Genomic DNA, 18,734 nt, shown 5'->3' with positions numbered 1-18,734 from the left:
ACCATGTGTTTCTGTAGTTTGAAAAATCTTAATTTTATGAAACAGCCCTACATAATATACAATATTACATACTAGAAAAAAAATGTCCTGAAAATATAACCTTTTTTTAGACATTAAGCTTGGGAGGTTGCAAACACAGCAGCCCTGGTTATGAAAGATGCATCCTTAGCTAGAGATTGGCTGTCCACTGGGCCCTCTCTGGAAATCAAGCTCATTTGTAAGACTCTAGAATGCTTCACAATTTGTGGGGCCCCTTGTTGAATATTATTCAGGATTTCAAGATGGCGGCAGGCGGGGCGCATGCGGCAGGCGGGGCGCATGCAGCACAGCGCCGGCCCCGGGCGGCTGCACTGGCTGCGCACCCAGGAAGCTGCCCCCATAAAACTCTTTGTCCCCGGCTCAGAAGAGGATTGCAATCGCAAATACAAACCCGAAGAAGGAAACGTTAACTGCTGCCACGAAGCATCAGAGTTTCTGATTCGTTGATTATACTTCCAATCAATTGGATTATATTTCCAATCAGGAGTCTACATGTATTTGGTAATCAATGAACTAAATTTACTAAGAAATTCCTCCCACGATTAATTTTTCTTTTGCTAAAGAGATAGCCAAATTGTTTGTGATGGCCCTGGGTACCTAGGTACTGTTTACTGAGCGCCTGTTAGATGTCCCGCATTGTTGGCTCAGGCTACAACTGTGAACAGGATGGAGGGGCGCTGCCTCCATGAGCATCCAGTCCAGTGGCTGGAGGAGGCGCACAGATGAGCACATGGTCTACAGGCTCTTACAGTGTGTCCGGAGAGCCTTTCCCCTGGGGACCTAACCCAGGGGAGGGGATTACTCAGGGTGGGTCTCCCTCGAAAGTGATCTTGAAAATGAGGCCTGGAAAATGACGAGGACGGAGTCAGGTGGGTTAGGGGCTGAAGTTCTGGGCTGAAAGGGTGGAGACCAAGGCAGGAATGCGGCTTGGGGTGAGGCCTCTCGGGTCATTTTTAGGACTTCGGACTTTAACGGAAAGGTAGTGGGAACCCACTGAAGGGTGTTAAATGGGTTATGAGATGGTTGATTAGATTGGGGGTTTTTAAATGATCATCGTGCTATGTGGAGAATGGTTTGCAGGGGTGGGCCCTGTTGGCCTCTATGGTGCCTTTGCGCAAGCTAGAAAAAGGCTTCCTTTTGGGTGGACCAGTTAGAAAAGAGGTACTGCTTTGTCCCAGCCAGGCCAGGCCAAAGGCCTCAGCCCCTCAGCTGTCACTTTGCACATACATGGCCACCCTGAGGAGGGGGAGCATGGCGTGTGGGCAAATAGTGCAGAGGCTTTTGCAGTCACCCAGGGATGGTGCAGGGATGCTGAGAAGAAGTCAGTGGTAGGAGAGAGAGAGGGTGAGTTCGTAGTTAACAAAAGTAAGAAAGTCGTGATTATTTGGATACAATTGATGGAGAGGGAGGTATCAAGGATGATTCAGAAGTTTCTGGCATAAGTAAGTGAGTGGGCTAGGTTAGTGACACCATTTACGGTGTTAGAGTAACACTGCAGGAGGAACGGGTTGGCATGAGGTGGGAGGGAAGATGGTTCCCTTTGAACATGTTTTGCTTATGAAACATTCAGGTGGGGACAAGAATAGGCAATTGGAACCCAGGAAAGAGATCTGGGGTAGAAATACCTGTTTGGGGGCTGTTGCATGTAAATAATCATTGCATATAAAAAGGATCATCCAAAGAAAGGTGTAGATGAGAGGAGAAAGGGGCTGGCCCTGGAGAGCCAGATCCTTGTGTTTGGAAGACAAGGATAAGGGGCCTCAGGCCACCGAGAAGCCAGTCTGCATGAGGGATGAGGAGGAGATGGGGTCTGTGGCTTTCTCTTCCTTTTTTTTTCCCACTTGAGACTGGAGAGACTTGAACATGTTCTAATGCTGCTGGGAAGTTTCTGGTAGAGAGACTAAAGATGTGGGAGTGAGAAACAAATGATAGCGCCAGCTTTCAGAGAAGGCGAGAGAGGATGGATTCCAAAACACAGCGTGGGGCTTGGTCTTTGACGGGAAGAGGGAGCGAGAGGATGGATAAAGAGGCCTTAGATTTGGGGACCAGAATTCTCTTTTCTGTGAAGGAGGAGGCAAAACCGTCTTCTGAGTTTGATGTGTTTGTGTGTGAAGTCAGACATTCAGCCAGTATTTACTGGGCACGTTCCAGTGCCGGTCATTGTGGCAGGCTCCTTGGAAGGTATACGAATGACATTGATTGCCAGCCTTGTGATGTAATAGAAATATGTATATTTGGTCTTTGTCCCTGGTTCTGGTTTCTGACACAGAGTTTGTCAAACCCTTGGAATTTCCTGAGTCATAGGGTGATAGGAACATCCTTTGTTATTCATAAAGGAGCCCCTTTCCACACCTGAGTTTATGCTAATGAGGTGACTTAGGTGGGGGTCCCGGGCCTAGGTAGCCTCAGGATCGGGCTGGTCACCAGAAAGACCAAGTGATTAGAGGGCACGAAGTTTCAGCCCCAGCTGCCGACCTCTGGAAGGGGAGCGTGCCTAGAGATTGGGTTATAGAAACTGTTGAGCACTGCTGTTTGGAGAGCTTCTGGTTGACGAGTACATCAGGGTGCCGAGAGGGTGGCGTGCCACGAGAGGGCATGGACGCTCTGCCCCACTCCCCCATTCCTCGCCCTGTGCATCTCTTCCGTTTCACTGTTCCTGAGTTGTAGCCTTTCTAAAAAGCTGGTCGTAGGAAGTAAAGTGTTTTCTGGAGTCCTAGCTGTGCTAGCAAATTTTCAAATCTGGGGAGCGGATCATGGGAACCCCCAAATTTGTAGTTGCCCTAGGCAGCCCATTTGCAGCTGGCATCTGAGGTGGGGGCAGCCTTGTGGGACTGAGACCTTAATCTATGACATCTGCACTAACTCAGGTAGTTAGTGACAGAATTGAATTGAATGGTTAGACATCTAGTTGGTGTGAAATTGGTTGGCGTCAGGAGGAGAAAACCCCTCCACATCTGGTGTCAGAAGTGTCGTAAGAGCAGCTCAGCCCTGTAAACCTGAAATAGCCTCTCACCACTTTTTCTACAAATTACTTCCCACCTTTAACCTTACGCCTAGAGGCAGTAATGCTAACTGAGAGCTTACTCTTCTGAAGGACATCAAAGCCCCTGGGGGTGAGGTTCCTGGAGGGGAAAGGCTTTTCAAACCCCCTCCTCAGCGCACAGGTAGATAGATGTCCAGGTCCTCTGAGTTTTTAAACTTCCTGCTGCTCAGGTCAAACTCCACACCAATTCCATCAAATCTCTGGTGGGGGGGACTCAGGTAATGGTGTTCTTTGACAGCTCCCTGGCAGTTCCATGCACAGCTCGAGTTGCGAGCCAGTCATCTAGGAGGTGGCCCTGAGACCAGGTGAAGCCATCTGCCCTGTGGAGCTCCAGCCGGTTCCCTGGAGTTTACTGTTATTTGCCAAGTGGGGGTGAAGGTGAAGTTGAGACCATTGTGAACCAAATACACTGCCATCCAGAGCAGAATGCGAATGGCAGTCCTGTGGGGTGTCGAAGGAAAGTCTCAGACCTTCTATCATAATTTTAGAAGCATTTAAGAAAGAAGTCAAGCTGCATTAATAATTAACGTGTAAAGTCTTTACGGCCAGAGGTGCCTTCTCAGGCTTGTGTCCTGCACGTGAGTGTGATTTCCTACGGCGGAGATGCTTTGCGGGGGGGCGGGGCCGGAGGCGAGGCCTGCTCACCCGGCTGTTAAGGCTGTTAAGCGTATTGTAAAACATTGCATTTTAAGAGGTACATGGTATCCCTGAGTCGTTTAATTTTACAAACACAAAGGCTTTAAATCAGAGCATCTCTCAGCCGGCCTTAGACTCATTCCAGAGTGGGTCACAGGTGTCTGCCATGGTGATTCTCTCAGCCCTCTCCTGTGAGCTGAGCGAGCTGAAGTCCAGCAGTTGCCTTTCTGGATGTGTGTCGAGGTGTGAAAAGGAATCGCTGCTTCAGATGGTAGAAGCTTTACAGGTCTTTGTAAAGGGAGGGAGCAGGGACCATCTTTTGTGCCACTCAGAGCATCCCAGGTTCTCTGTGGGCACGTACCCAAGAGTGGTTGAGGTTACAGGTGGCTGCACCTTTCTTTAACAGAAAGGCAGGGTTTCCCAATCTGCTGCCCTTTGCCAGTTCTGCTCTGCGATCAGTAGTCACAGATACTCTGCAGAGAAGGGACAATCCAAGATAAATGTGAAGTTCTCACGATGAGATGGACAGTGACTGCTTTTCAAAAGAAATTTATGCTACAGAGAGGCTGTTTGGAAATGTTTTCGTAGTCATGCTAACGTCTTGCTAAGAAATATGGCAGATTTGTGACTTATTGATGCTCAAAAAAACCCACAAAACTTTAAAATTTGGAAACAGACTTGTCTATTAAAACCTTTAAGTGAAGAATGTCGATGAGTGTGGAATCCATTTGTTAAATTTATAAACATGTGACACCTCCTGACCAGTTTGCAAGGACATTGATTGAAAGTTACCAGCTGAATTTCACCAAAAAACTTTGTATAATTGTTGGATGGATTGAAAACTAAGTGTCAAGATTTAGGTAGCAGAGCCAGGAGTGCTCTGCTGTTTCTCCAGTGTGTCCCTGTCACCCAGACAGCCATTAAAACAGGATGTTAGACTACACGGAGCCTGGAAGCCATCCCTCAGGGTGCTGAATCACAAAGTAACTAACTGAGAGTTTTCAAAAACAATGAAACATATTTCATGTATTGCTTCCGTTACAAATAATAATAACAATTCATAGTGAACAAGAAGTTTTATGCCCTAAGTGACTAAACTAATAGGTTTTATTTCCTCTTTCCACCATCCTTTTGTTTTGCAATGCACATAGTTTGCTTGTACAGTAGTACATATAATTTTAAAAGAAGTGTCCATTTATTGAGGATTCTTACTCAAAAGTTTTACTCTTAGTGTTTGTAGTAAAAATTTTGCAAGCTTATCATTAAATTTTTGAATCAAAGTCTCCTTTCTGTACACACACAGACGCACATGCACACACACATACACACACTATCTGAGAACTTGCTTTCCTCATAAACTTTAATCTAAAACTGCCTCTTCCACATGCTGTGCTCCTATAGTTCATTCAGTGTAAAATAGAATTGCTCCTAGAGTAGAAATAAGTGCTCAACTCTGAAAAGTAATGAATACAGTGTGTGTGTATCTTGTTTCTCTTGAAATGTGTACATTAAACTTCCTTTACTTTTTTTTAAAGATTGGCACCCGAGCTAACAACTGTTGCTGATCTTCTTCTTTTTCTTTTTAAGTACATAGTGGTATATTTTAGTTGTGGATCCTTCTAGTTGTGGTATGTGGGACGCCACCTCAACGTGGCCTGATGAGCGGTGCCATGTCCACGCCCAGGATCTGAACCGGCGAAACCTTGGGCCTCCGAAGCAGAGCGTGCAAACTTAACCACTCGGACACAGGCCCGGCCCGTAAACTTCCTTTAAATAAGCTCCTTTAAATACCTTTTAAAAAACAAACATGGAACTTCCAGAAATCTTGTGATCATCCCTTTGCTCCCGGATAGGTGAATGCTTTGTCATTTAAACATAGGCCGTGCGGTTTCTCATTCTTTTGTCCACTAGCCTTGTCAGTGCTTTTGTCCGAGAACTTGCCTAAGCCAGTCTGGGTCTCTTTGGTAAACACAGATTGGAGAGGGCTAGAGGTCTCCCGGCAGGTGAAGGTGAGGGGTAAAAGCAAGTCTCCGGTCAGCTCTGCCCTGTTTGGGGCTCTGACTGCATCTCTCGTGGAAGGTTCACATAAGGCAGTCATGTCAGCATTCTAGGCACAGGATTCAGCTGACCATCGAGTTGGAGTCAAGTAATCAGGAATTTTCTGGAATCAGCAGCTGGACCCAGGAACGTGCCTAGGGCACCATCCCAGGCTATGCTACTAGCCAGGCTTGTTTGTGCTTTTGAAGTAAGTGCAGGATGAGCTTCTAGAATATCCCTAACCATCCACATGGATGGAGCACCGGATCTCACTGTCCTTCACTCTTCTCTCACATCTGTTATTTTGCTAATCAGTCATTAAATTCTTCTGGGAAGACCCAGTTCTAACACTCCTGCTGAACAAAACCTGTGGTTTGCAATGAAAATGCCCGAAGCACCTGTAGCTGCAGCTTCTAGAGTGTGGGGCCCAGGAATGTGTTCCTTTTGGGGCTCTGACCTCCCAGCCCTGGGCTGTCGATGAAAACCACACATTTACATCTGACCGCCTATTCAGAGGTATTTTAAAGTACATTATAGACAGCCTAACAACGTTGTGTTGATTGCCTTTATCAGAGAACTTGTGAGTTCCCTGAGAATAGGAGACATGGCTGTAAAAATGCAGGATTTTAAAAAACGTGTAAATTGAAATGAGTGCTTTCAAACTAAACACCTTGTTTGGTATCCACCAACATTTCTGACCATTTTGAAGATTGTCCTCTGTGCTGAATTGGACCCATTAGGAAAGGGACCAGTGTTTGATGGTCAATGTGATTTTGGAACATGACGAAAGTCAGCCTTACAATGTAGATTGATCATGCTCAGTAATACCATTTTTGAGTTGGGGTGGGCTGTTAAAAATAAATATATGGGGGTTGGCCCCGTGGCCGAGTGGTTAAGTTCACACGCTCCGCTGCAGGCGGCCCAGTGTTTCATTGGTTCGAATCCTGGGCGTGGACATGGCACTGCTCATCAAGCCACGCTGCTGCAGCGTCCCACATGCCACAACTAGAAGGACCCACAACAAAGAATATACAACTATGTACGGCGGGGCTTTGGGGAGAAAAAGGAAAAAACAATAAGATCTTTTAAAAATAAATATTAAAAAAATAGACTAGGTTTCTTTGACTCAGAGAGAGATTTTTTTCTTCCTTTTTTTTGGTTATGAAATTTGAATCTGTATTGAAAGCGGGAATGGAAAAAAGTGAAGCCGTGTTTGATGGAAAGTGAGCTCAAAGGAAAGTCAGATTTCCCATCTGGGGTTCTGTGGGTGGCCCGCTCTCCCTCCTCCCCAAGAAGGAACTGAGTTGGGCAGTGCAGTAGAGTGTGAAGGGCACACTCCCACAGGGCGAAGTTCCCAGCGCTGGCTAGCCTGCCTTCTGCCGTTGTTGGCCCTTAGAGAAGTCCCTTGTGCCTCTGGGCCCTGCTTCCTCGAGAGCTAGAGGGGAGAGTGGGGCTTGGGACTAGATGGAGTTTTCCTTATGGTCTAGTAATAGGCTCCTCTGAAACCCTTTCCTGGTCCAATAATTTTGAGAAATACTGGATACCTGTCTCTGTCTTTAAATATTCACAGTGAACGTTGCTGTCTTAAAGGCTAAGAAATAAGAAGCTCATGAGTACAGAGTCTTGTCTAACTTTGTGACTGCATTTCTCTTAATTTACTGGGCCACAGAATCCAGCCCCACCGCCACGACCTAGTGACTACTCCCAGAGCTGGTGTTGCTAGCAGGTCTAGATGCCCTCCAGAGTCCCTTTCATCTCGACAATGGATGTATTGTTCCCTAAATAGTTTTTAACTCTATTGACCAACCCTATAATTTCCCCCAGAAAATAACCGTTGTGTGAATCCTTGAGATCAGGGAGATGCGTCATTTATGATTGCATTTTCCCCCTACCCCCCCAACCTAGGATTCTGTTTTGTATAATGGATGCTCAGAGTGGAATTAAATTGAGTGTATTTAGGTATTTGTTAGTAAACTTGAAATACAGTTTCTCATTTTGGAAATGTGAAAAAGTTACCTTTAGACATGAATTAAAGATTTGAACAAAGTCCAGAAAACAGAAAATCTAAACAATAATAATGAATAAATTGCTAATATTTATTAAGGGCTCATTATGTGTCAAATAAATCACTTAAACATTTTTTTCTTTCTTTATTTTTTTACCAGTGAAGAAGCTGAAGCTTGGAGAGGTTAAGGGCTTATTGAAGTCTGAGTTGGTGGATGATGGTGCCCAGTTTTTGAGCTGGGCAGTCTGGCTCAAGAGCTGGAATCATTGCTTCCAAACTCTCCTTCCTCTCACATGTAAACATACTCAAGAGAAGATACTGAGCCACTGGTTACGAGAGGAATACGAAATGAAAGCTCAGTGATGTGCCATTTTACTGCTGCAATATTGACAAAAATAATTATACAGTCTATGACTCTGCAGTACATAATTAAGATAATTATATAGTAAATGTGGAGAAAATGGTACTTAGATACTACTGGTGGCGGTATAAGTATAGTCCATTTGGAAGGCAATCAAGAGCCATAGAAATTTTTAAGTTTCGATTCAAGAATTCTGCTCCTGGGACTTCCAAGGAAACCCTTTAAAAAGCTAAGAGAAAACAAAGCTATGAGCATATTCAAAAGTGTTCATGGCTCATGTTTTATTGTAACATAATTTGGAAATACCCTTAGTATCCAAACACAAGGCACAAACTAACCAGTGAAAACAGTGAAGACTCTTTGATGTCCGTTAAGTGAAGAAAGCAGAAGAGAAAATGGAATCCCAGCTGCGATTCCGCCTGAGCACAGGTGTGAGTGAGCAGAGGAAAGTCGGATTTTCAGGCCTCAGAAGGGGACATGAATGTGAAGTGTAACGGGGCTGGGACTGTGAGTGGCTTTTTTCCGTTTGGAAATTATCTTTAATGCTTTGCAAACATATTTAACTGGAGCTTATGTTGGAGGATTGGGGCCATTGTACCTCAATTTGCAATTAAAAAAAATTCCTGAAGTGAAAATTAAAAAGTCACACTTTACAAGAGTGTTAGAATACGTCCCCCTCCCCCCAAACAGGAAGCCGTCCCTGCAGAGCTCTGCGTGCGCTTCTCACGTTTTTCCAGCGTTTTCCCTGCACAGTCAGTGTAATTGGAGGCTTGTCTTTTCATGGGTTTCTTCTGTGCAGACTGAGGCGCAGCTCCTCTCCGGATGCTGTTTCATCTCAAATCCGTTTTTCTGTGTTGAGTAGAGAATTCCTTCATTTCTGGCTTTGGCAATACTTTCAAATTCGACAAATATACTAAATGTGATTTAGCTAAAATGAAAATGTTGACGTTTGCCGCTCAGGTTTCTGAAGCCGCCTAAAGGGACGGCTGAGGGCCCAGGTCGCAGGCGGTTGTCTGAGGGTGACGAGGCCGCTCTGCGGTGCTTGAGGGCTGAAGCCTTCGGGGGAGTTCGTCGTGTTTATACCCGCAGGAAGATTTGGAAGGTTCTGGGGCTCCTTGGCAGGTCAGGAGGTAGGCGAGGGCTAATTTGAAGCTGTTAATAGCTGGGTCCCGTGGTGTTCTGGCCGGAGAGAGGGGCTGCTGCTGCTTCTGCCCTCGGGGGCGTCAGCCCTGGTTGAGCCCCCGCTCACCTCCACCCTGCTGGTCAACTGGAGCAAATGACCATCTTCGAAGCCGCCGAAGCCTTAGTTTCCTTAACTGTCAAGTGAGAATAAAAGTAGCTACTTAACAGGGTGGTTGTGAGAATTAAAGAGAAAATGTATGTAAAATGTTTGGCAAAGTACTTGGTAACCATTAACATTAATTGTTTCCATAATTCTGATAACTTCTATTGTAAAAGCACCATCCATTGAACATCAGTGTGTAAGGAAATGGAAAAAGAAACACGATAGTAATGAACACATGTTGTATCAGTGCGTCAGATGCTTATCGATTTCAAAAATGTCAATGTGAGAAGAAGGTAAGTTCCCACACTGTGGAAATACAGGCTGATTAGCATTGTCTGACGGGGGGACTTCCCCAGCATCCTCCCCTCTCCTGACTCAGCCCAGCCAGTGCTCAGTCCCCTGTCCCCACCCGTCACCCATCTGCTGAGGAACAGCGAAGGGCTTTATCACTCAGGGGCTGGGACCCCTAAGCAAACCCAGCCGCTCCTGTGCGCAGGTGAGGGGACCGAAGAGCAGAAAGGTCAAGAAAGGTGAGGTCAGTTCTGAAGACAGGGTGAGAGCCACCCAGGATGAGGCCAGTCATTTTGGGTTTCTTTGCAGATATTCTGTAAGACCCAACACAGTGCTCTGAATTCATGTTGCTCTCCCCGACCCACTGTAATTTAGAGCATTTAATTCCGGTGCTTTCGTTTCCTTATCTGGAAAAGACTATGAGCTAGAAGGCACATTTAACAAAAAGCATCCAAGATACTGCCCTACCTTTTGGAGGGGAAGGGAGTGGATTTTGAAATATTTAGACTTTTTAAATTTTATTTAGTTTTTATTTTTTGGTCCTTACCAATTGAATAAGCCTGTGCTCGGCACGGGGAGCCGTGTGAGTAGAAGGGGGAGGGAAAGAAGCCTGAGACCAGACGTTGGTTACTAGGAGCTCACCAAGCACGGGCAGGGCTCAGTTCACAGAGACGCGTTATGTGGAATTAAGTGCTGAAATGAGAGACTATGGTGACAACTCCTGCTCAGCAACTCCTGCGTACCAGTCATCGTGCAGGTGCTTTATGGGTTTGTAATCACCACCAACCTAACCAGGAGGGTATGATGAGCTCCGTTTTTCAGATGAGGAAACTGAGGCTCAGAGAGGTCAGGTGGTTGCTGAAGCTGCGTTTGAGGATGTGGCGCAGTCGGGACTTATACTCACTTCTGTTTGACTTCTCACTTCCGGTTTGCTCGGCGACCTCCAATAGTGAGTGATATTGGGTTTCAAAGAAGGTTGGGCTGGATTTTAACATGTTGGAGGAAATCAGGCAAAGAGAGCGCTTCTCGTTCTTGCCAATGGTTAGCCTTACATTTAGTCATACGGATTGAGAATATTGACTGTGGCAATCACTTTTAGAAACCAAAAATCTAGGCACATGGTATGACCTGGAATTTTGGAACCTCCTTTGAAAACAAGAGGGAATCCAGTATTTTTGGAATTAGAATTTCTGGGTCCTAGGAAGTGTTTAAGGCCTAGAGTATTTAAAATTGGGATTGTTCCCAAAACCCAGGACCTGTGGGCTGTGTGAGGAGCAGGTGGGACAGAAACCAGGGCCACTGTTAAGATGTCTCTGCCAAAGTATTGTTCTTGACGTGTGGCCTAGCCAACCCCGTAACCTCTGTGGCCTAGTTTTCGCATTTTTTTTTTTAAGGGAAATGAAAATTTATTTATTTATTTACTTTTCTCCCCAAAGCCTCAGTACATAGTTGTATATCCTGGTTGTAAGTCATTCTAGTTCTTCTGTGTGGGATGCTGCCACAGCATGTCCTGATGAGCGGTGCTAGGTCCACACCCAGGATCCAAACTGGCAAACTCTGGGCTGCCGAAATGGAGTACACGAGCTTAACCATTTGGCCATGGCGCCGGCCCCATTTCTCATCTTTGAGAGTGGAAAAAATGAACTTTAAAGCACCTTTCAAATCTAACATGTTGTTTCCATGAAACTATGGTGTTCTATTCAGTATTATAAACAGCTTACTATTAGGTGAAAATTTTAAAAAAGGAGAGAAAACAAAAAGTTTATTACTCTTCAGTCTGGAATTTTAAAGTGCACAATGAGCTCTTTTATACTCATTTTTGCCCTGCAGTGGTAATGAGGTTAAAGATTCCTTTAAAAAGAAAAAAAAACTGTTTTGTGTTTCTGTTTTGTGTGTGTGTGCATAAACAGATCTTTCTCCTCACGTCCATCAAGGTCAGCCTGTGTGGATGAACTCTGCTATCTTAGAGGACAGGTTTTCCCATTTCAAAGTGAGTTTAGCCATTACTCAGACTTTAAGGAAACCGGGATAACACTCAAGCCACCAAGGCAGCAGGAAACACTGGTCTTCGAGAAGGAGCTGGACAGATGATCATTGTTCTTTACTTCCAAATTTTCACGACACTAAACTGGAAAAGGTTCTTTTTTTATTTTGTTTTCAGATAACTTGGGGTAACACCTCCCTATAGTCTGTATATTTCCTTCACTGTCTGCCTTCTCTTAATTTAAAAAGACTTTTCTGAGTAATATTCTTTGTCTAATTGTACTCACCTACTCTGGAGGTTTAAAATCATAACAAAGAGGTAAAGAAAATAATAACCCTCAAGGTTAAAACTGTGTCGCTGATGGAGAAGGGAATATTCAGTGGCATTGAGTATATTCCCAGTGTTGTGCAGCCATCACCAGTATCTGTTTCTAGATTTGGTTATTTCACTCACTGTAATCCCTTCAAGGTTCATCCATGTTGTAGCATGTGTCAGAATTTCATTCCTTTTTAAGGCTGAATGATACTCCATTGAATGTATACCCTACATTTTGTTTATCATTTGCTTTTCCTAAGTACGTACTAATATGATGTCTTAATCCTGATACTTCTGTACAATCACGCACATTTTTTTGGCTTTCAAGGGAGTGTATAGAACTTGTACAGCTAAATCCATATATAGTTCTAGCACTAAATCTTAAATTTAAAGAGAAGTTGGATGAAAGATAATGAGACAACACTGGAACTAACAGTAGTGGGATTAATGGAATTTTTTTGCTGTGGAAAGCACAAATATTGTCTTAAGGGCACATAAACGTAGAATCCTGCTTGAATTGAGCTGCTCTACCCCTGCATTTCTTCGTTTCCCGTTTTGCCTCTGTGCTGAGCTGGAACCAGTGTCTTCAAGTCCTGCTTCTTCAGCCATGGGCCCTGCTCGGATGCTCAAAGGACACAGATGACCTGACGGGGAAAAGAGATGGCCCTGGGAGAGAAAGGCCCTCAGCAAGCTCACTGATGCATTGTGTGTGGCCTGCTGGTGCCCTCATCCCATCCCTCAGCTTTGTTTTTTGACTCCTTTAGTCCTTGGGAAAAGGACTAACACAGGCCAGTTATTGGCCTTTCACCCTTTCAGGCTGTGATTGGGCATTTCAAGAGAGGCCCAGATGAAGAGCATTGGTCCTTAGTCTCACATATTCAGAGAGAGAGAGAGAAAGTGTGTGTGTGTAAGGGATGGACAATGAAAAGAAGGTGTTCAGAGAACAAACAGCAAATCAGGTCTAGTCTCTTTGACCTCTGTACTTACTGTTTACCTTACACTTGCAAGGGAAATGTCTGAAACAGTATCTTGGTTCTTCTCAGTTTCTCTCCTTTCTGGAAATTGAGCATGTTCATTATTTTCATTATTACTGAGCAAAGCTCATTTTGTGGATGAGGAGCCATCCCAGGGAAGGGCAGAGCTGGCCCCGGAGCCAGGGCACCACTGCTGCCTTCAGTGCAGAACTTTTCTACAGCCTTCCGGGCTGCAGCTCAGAGGGCTCTTTGTTATGAGTGAGCATTTTCATCATTTGGGGTGTGTGTGTGTGTGTGTGTGTGTCTGTGTCCCCTGCTTATCATCACTCTTATGATTCCTTTCCTGAAATCTTGCCCTGGTTTCCACAGATGGGCTGAAATATCTGTTCATTGTGGTTCATCATATTGAGGAACAGACTTCATGTCATAAAAGAGTGGGAAAGGAGGAGCTTTAGGGTTAGGGAACATGAGTGACAAACAGCTATTATCTCTTACTCATCTTCCTCTTCTTTTTAAAACTGCTTTCCTTACACATTCACAATCGCTTCTTCCTTTTAGGCTTCCTCTGCTTCAGGCTTTCACTTCCTAAGTATGCAGAGAAAGTAGGGAATGCACTTCTGCCCTATTTCCTAATATCTCAATCCTAGCCATCGCTCAAGCTTCTGGCCAACTGGAATCGAGGAAGCCTTCTTGGATTCTTTCTTTTCCTCTTGATGGCCTTGCAGCTGTCCATTCCGTGGCATCAGCTGGGGTATTTCGTCTTTCCTGCCAAGCCTGTAAGCAGAAATGGTAGGTTTCAGTACCTCTCAGGCCGTCAACCGCTTGTGTCCCTACACGTGCCGGGGCAGGGGTCTGGGTGGGGGAAGCAATGGGAACAGAGAAGAATGAATACTATTTCTAGTAATGAATGAGAATGCAAGAGTTCGTTATGTAAGTGACATTTTGTCTCAAACTAGTGTAATGAGTATGTGAAAAAAATTCTGTAGAACTTTTCATGCCATTAATTGAGGCATGTTGAACCTTTTTCTTTTTTTCCTTTGGTAGGTGACCACCAGATGAAACCTAGTTTTATTTAATGTTATCTAATTTAAAATTTGGAATGGGTCACTGAGAAACTTTCAGGAAAACACTGTCTCTGTCCTTCAAGGATGTTTGCTTTACAAATAACCTTGAACAAATAGCCCGGAACAAAAAGAACAATTAATGCTTCACAAGATATGCATAAATGTGGGGGGCGCATGGAGCATTGTCTCCCAACAAAGAGTTGTAGTTATAAAAAACTGCACCCTTCTCCCTATGACCCCCCAGAACTTCGGACTCTCTAGAACTCCATTGTCCAATAGAAATACGAAGTGAGCTACACATGATTTTGTAGTTGCTGCATTAAAAAAAAAGAAAAAAGAAACATATAAAATTAATTTTAATATTTAATGCAGTATATCCAAAATTTTATCATTTTAAAAGGTAAGCAATATAAGAAGTTATTAATGAGGTATTAAAATGACACCTGTGTCCAATACCTGTGTTAAAATACAGCAGTAGTATCTTAACACGATGCAGCCATCAAAGAGAAATGGAGTCCTACCACAAGAATAAAGTTGTGTTTCACGGAAAGACATTTTATACTGATTCAATTTTTAAACTTTAATTTTAATTAATTAAAATAAACACACAAAAATTTATTTCCTCAGTCAAGCCAGCTACATTTCAAGTGCTCAGTAGCCCCATGTGGTTAGTGGCTGCCATATGGTCAGCATAACAGTAGAGGGAACTGTTTTCAACTTTTTACAGATTTCTTTGTGTGTGTGTTTCTTTCTTTCTTTTTCTTTGTTTTTTTTTTGTGTGGAAGATTGGCTCTGAGCTAACCTCTGTAACCAATCTTCCTCTTTTTGCTTGAGGAAGATTGTCCTTGAGCTAACATCTGTGCCAGTCTTCCTCTACTTTTTGTATGTGGAATGCCACCACACCATGGCTTGACAAGTGTTGTGTATGTCCACACCTGGGATCTGAACCTGCGAACCCTGGACCACTGACACAGAGTGTGCAAACTTAACCACGCCACTGGGTGGGCCTTTCGTGTGTATTTCTCTCTCTCTAAATAATGTGGTTATACTGTTTGTAGATTTTTCAGTTTTAGGTTCTTCCTCTTGACTCTCTACTGTTAAAGAGGAGTTAATTCTCTTTTATCTCCAAACTTTCCCCCTATTCACTTCCCAGCTGTTTCCCATTTTCCCAATCAATGGTTCTGAAAACTTTGCTTTCAATAGCCTTTACACTCTTAAAAATTATTGAAGGTCACGAAGAACTTTCGTTTATGTGCGGTATGTTTATCAGTATTTATCCTATTAAAAATTAAAACTGAGAAAAAATAAATGTTCATGTCAAAATAACAGTGATAAGACCTTTACATATTAACATGTTATATTTTTATATATATATATATTTTTTGCTGAGGAAGATTAGTCCTGAGCTAACATCTGTTGCCAATCCTCCCTTTTTTTCCTTGAGGAAGATTAGCCTTGAGCTAATATCTGTGCCAGTCTTCCTCCACTTTATATCTGGGTCGCCACCACAACATGGCTGATGAATGGTGCAGATCTTCTGGGATCTGAACCCACCAAGCCAGCTGCTGAAGCAGGGCACCCTGAACTTAACCACTAGGCCACAGGGCTGACCCCAGTAATATTTTTTATGAAAAACCGTTTCATAAAAATTAGAAGAGTAGCAACATTTTATATTTTTGCAAATCTGTTTAGTGTTTGGCTTAACAGAAAACAGAAAATACTTCTGCCCTCATTCTGTTGAGAAGTCACACATGATGTGGCCTCTGAAAAACTGCACTGTGTACTTGTAAGAAAACGGCAGTGAAAAGGGTGAATGATGTCTCAGCACTATTATGAAAACAGTTTGGAGATCCTCTGAATATTATCATAATTTTTGTTAGACTACAACTCAATGCTTACATTGTTATGGCCGTGTATAAGCTGAGCTATGGTAGCATAACATGATTTCTTCCTTTGTGCTTTTTTTGTTTTCTCCAGAGATAGTCTTATTTTCGTGTTTTTTTGTTTACCCTGTACATGTTACTTATTCAACTCTGAACTCTACCTTAGTTGTCAAAATCTCTTCGAAATACGTTCATTTGCAGCGGGAGTTCTCTCAGTTTTGTCTTACAGAAATTTCTTTTATAGCTGTTTGACTTGGTTCAGTTGGCTGGTTTCTTCCTAGGACCCCAACATGTCCTGGGATCTGTCTCCTCCTTAATCCTGGTGGTTTCTGTTGCCTCTGTTTTCTATTGGCTGCCTTAATTCCTGGCCCCTCTGTCTTTTTCTCGATGGGCAGCATGGCACAAACTTGGGGGCTGGATTGTGTAGGTTTGAATGTTAGCTCTTCCACTCCCTAGCTATGTGACATTCGCAGTTATTTAACCTCTTTATGCCTCAGTTTCCTCATCTGGAAAATAGTACCTTTTGTGGAGGCTTATCGTGAAGATTCTATGAGTTACGTAGGCACGTCACTTAGAAGAGCTCCTGGAACGTCTTAAGTGCTCCAAAATGGTGTTAGTGCTTTTGTAGTTACCGGTGTACCTCATCTTTTGGTGGTATGCTTCCTGCAGGAGTCTGCTGAGAGAAGGTGCCTGTGACTTTGTATGCATGAGGATGCCTTTATTCTGCATCACATTTGACCCATAGCTTGGCTGGTTATCTCAAATTCTAGGTGGAAATAGTTTTCCTTTGGAATTTTGAACTCTTGGGCATTCAAAAGGGAGAGAGAGTAGATGTTAAATTTTCTATTTTATTCTAGCTTTCATTGTTGCTGTTAAGAACTTCAGTGCCATTTGAAATTCTTGATTCTTTGGATTTGTTTTTTATTTTATTGTTTTATTTTTCCTTTTTCTCCCCCAAAGCCCCCCCGGTACATAGTTGTTTATTTTTTTTAGTTGTGGGTCCTTCTAGCTGGGCATGTGGGACGCCGCCTCAGCATGGCTTGATGAGTGGTGCCATGTCTGCACCCAGGATCCGACCCTGGGCCGCTGAAGCAGAGTGCGCGAACTTAACCACTCACTCGGCCACAGGGCCGGCTCCGCTTTGGATTTATGAACATCACTTCTCTGGAAACTTGTAGGATCTTCTTTTCCGCAGTGTTCTAAAATTTCACAGGAAATTTCCTTGGTTAGGATTGTTTTTAATGAATTGTGCTGGGTACCGATAGGGCTTTTTCAGACTGATAAAATCTTTGTCCTTCATTTCCATCAGTTCTTTCTTTGATAGATTTCTCTCCTCTTTATTTTTTTCTTTCTCTGTGGAACACCTGTTATTTGAATATTGGATCTCCTTTGTTAGTCCTCTAATTCTCCTATTTTTCCATTTATTTTTTGTTTTGTTCTACATTCTTGGAGATTTCCTCAACTTTAATTTCTAATTCTTCAGTTGAGTTTTTCATGTCAGCTATCATATTTTTGATCTCTAAAAGCTCATTTTTGTTTTCTGTTCCTTTTTCATAGCCTCTTGTTCTTTTTTTTTTTTTTGAGGAAGATTAGCCCTGAGCTAATATCTGCTGTCAATCCTCCTCTTTTTGCTGAGGAAGCCTGGCCCTGAGCTAACATCCATGCCCATCTTCCTCTACTTTATATGTGAGATGCCTACCACAGCATGGCTTGCCAAGTGGTGCCATGTCTGCACCCAGGATCTGAACTGGTGAACCCCAGGCCACTGAAGTGGAATGTGTCAACTTAACTGCTGCGCCACCAGGCTGGCCCATAGCCTCTTGTTCTTGTTTCATGGCTGCAATTGTTTCTCTTATGTCTCTGCAGATAGTAATACTAGGATTTTGTTGTTGAAATTTTTACCTCTTTGCTTGATCTTAATTTTTCCATGTGGTAGAATATTTAATTAGGTCCAGATTCTTCACTTCACAATCTATGTCCCTTGGAATATGATTTGGCTTCTCTTCCCATCCAGAGGTAGAACCTTATTTCCTCTTGAATAGCATCTGGGCTGGTGACTTTCTCTGACCAAAAGAATGTGACGGAAGTGATGTTGTGCCTTTTCTAGAGCGTAAGCCTTACGAGGCTTTGGAGCTGCTGTGTTTGCTCTCTTACTGCCCTGAGGCTGCCATGTAAGGAAGCTTGTCTTGCCTGCTGGAGGATGAGAGACACCCCAGCTGACAGCAGCACCATGTGCAGACGTGAATGAGCCATGTTGAACCCTCCAGCCCAGACAGTCCTCCATCTGGATGCAGCTGCCTAGGTGAGCCCAGGGGAAACCAGAACTGCCCAACCAACTCTACAAGTAGTGAGAAATAATAAATTCTTGTTTTAAGTCACTAAGGATTGTGGTTGCTTATATAGAAGGAGTTAACTGATACCCTCCGCAGTTGTTTTTCTTTCTCTTTTGATCTCTCTTGGATCATGAGCTTTTCCTAGAGGCTGCTGGTTCTCTGTTCTCTGAGGCATAAGCCTGGAAGGTATGTGCTGCCTGCCAACATTCTGGAAATGAGAAAGTTTGACTTAATTTCCCCTGTTTTCAGGTCAGTACCCCTGCCCTCACTGTGCCTTCTGCCCTCCAGGTCAGATCCTTTCCGTTTTAGATTTTCCAGAGTCTTCTGCTGGTGCCTGGAAGGGTAATTTACTGGGTTATGATGGATACGGGGAGGGGCCTGGGAATCTTAAGTGCCTCTTGAAAGGATTTTCAACCAGTCCTTAGTTTTGAACACCACTTCACCACTGCTTCCAGAGGTATCGTGCTGCCACTTTCAGAGCATT

General features: G+C 43.7%; 1 protein-coding gene across 8 annotated transcripts in view; it reads left to right on the top strand.

Moving 5' to 3' along the window:
• Window positions 1–18,734, top strand: part of GCNT1 (glucosaminyl (N-acetyl) transferase 1) — a 45,965-nt gene that overhangs the window by 3,867 nt on the left and 23,364 nt on the right. For 2 of the 8 annotated variants that reach the window (XM_070590758.1, XM_070590757.1), the window contains exon 3: window positions 7,921–8,628. The exons of 4 other annotated variants lie outside the window; for them this stretch is intronic. The gene's annotated coding sequence lies outside the window, so the exon portion shown is untranslated. Of the gene's footprint in view, window positions 1–7,920; window positions 8,629–11,607; window positions 11,835–18,024; window positions 18,220–18,734 lie in introns of all 8 variants that reach the window. 2 more of the 8 variants (XM_070590760.1, XM_070590761.1) reach the window with 2 other exon arrangements.

The sequence above is a fragment of the Equus przewalskii genome, chromosome 22 (assembly GCF_037783145.1).
Source record: "Equus przewalskii isolate Varuska chromosome 22, EquPr2, whole genome shotgun sequence".
Taxonomy (NCBI): domain Eukaryota; kingdom Metazoa; phylum Chordata; class Mammalia; order Perissodactyla; family Equidae; genus Equus; species Equus przewalskii.
This window is presented reverse-complemented; position numbering and strand designations above follow the sequence as displayed.